This window comes from Octopus bimaculoides, chromosome 19 (genome assembly GCF_001194135.2).
Source record: "Octopus bimaculoides isolate UCB-OBI-ISO-001 chromosome 19, ASM119413v2, whole genome shotgun sequence".
In the NCBI taxonomy this organism is placed as follows: Eukaryota; Metazoa; Mollusca; class Cephalopoda; order Octopoda; family Octopodidae; genus Octopus; species Octopus bimaculoides.
In genome coordinates, this window is record NC_068999.1 from 8,838,258 (window position 1) to 8,839,707 (window position 1,450).

Sequence of the window (1,450 nt, forward strand, 5' to 3'; positions counted from 1 at the left end):
TTCCATAATAACTAGGATAGCAAGGAATATAAACAACGAAATTAGGGAGATAACTGGCTCCAATAGTGGGAAAATAGTTACACAGTTATCGAAATTTTGCGGGAGGGGCCGGTACTTAATTTATCGACCCCGAAAGGATGAAAGGCAAAGTCGACCTCGGCGGAATTTGAACTCAGAACTTACCGAAATACCGTTCGGCATTTCGCCCGGCGTGCTAACGTTTCTTATTTCTTTATTGCCTACAAGGGGCCAAGCATAGAGGGGGACAAACTGGGACAGACAAAGGGATTACGTCGATTAGATTGACCCCAGTACGTAACTGGTACTTAATTTATCGACCCCGAAAGGATGAAAGGCAAGGTCGACCTCGGTGGAATTTGAACCCAGAACGTAAAGACAGACGAAATACCGCTAAGCATTTCGCCCGGCGTGCTAACGTTTCTGCCAGCTCGCTACCCTGAAACATTATAAATAATACAAGACTTAGATACACGCAATTCGACATCGTAGACTTCTGTCCCTAGCTATTTAGAGCCCTGCTGGTGAAGACCATAAAATTTGTCAGTAGGTATATCATGATCGAGGAATCAGATATTAAGGTTGTCATACGTACATTGAAATCGTATTCTTTGATAATCAGTCAGTCTGAGTAAAAATGTATTAACATACAGCTATATTTGATGTGTCCATGAGTTCCTATGACGGTAGCGGGCTCTGTGATCTAATCGGTGTCAATAAATCAGACATTATTGAATATAAATCCCCTTCCCAAAATATTGGATCGTACCTCGACGATGGATTAGACCTACCACACATTTGAAATAACAAGACAATAGATACTTCTAGAAAAATTCTCTGACCCTTTCGTAACTGTTAACATCAGCATGAGGCTGAAAATTATGGTTGCTACCAAAGTAACTAAGGTTGATACTTTACACGCCTCTTTAGGTTTAGGATCCAGTTTACAAACACTTTTGTAAAGCAAAAGAAAAACTTAGAAGGATGAAAAACATTCCTGTAACTTTTCATTTTGTTTAGTAATCTCATATCAAACATGTAAGTGAATCTCTGGTTTTCTTCTACTCGAGATATTTTAAATAAGGCAGTTCCTTATTGCAATAGGGTAGTTATTATCTGCTAGTAGTTTATTGTCGTAAGCTTCAAGGAAAAGTATTTCGTTCATCTTAGCATACTCACCCGACCAATATTGGAATAAAGTTAGATTCATTTCAAGAGTTCCTTTATTCAGACTCATCCGTTTTTCTTAGTGTTCAGACTAACGTAGAAATGGAACTGCAGGCCGTCATTGATAACCGTTTCCAAATACAATCATAGGCACAGGAATATTTTCAGCAGTCATTCTGTAAAAATCAGCTACAATAGTGGTCCCAGAAATGAAATAGCTAATCCCAGAAATGAAATAGCTAATCTTGAGTAAACCTATATATAT

General features: G+C 38.5%; 1 long non-coding RNA gene across 1 annotated transcript in view; it reads right to left on the reverse strand.

Moving 5' to 3' along the window:
* The window catches only part of LOC106884168 (uncharacterized), a 56,416-nt gene that overhangs the window by 23,353 nt on the left and 31,613 nt on the right, over positions 1–1,450 (reverse strand). The window lies entirely within an intron of this gene.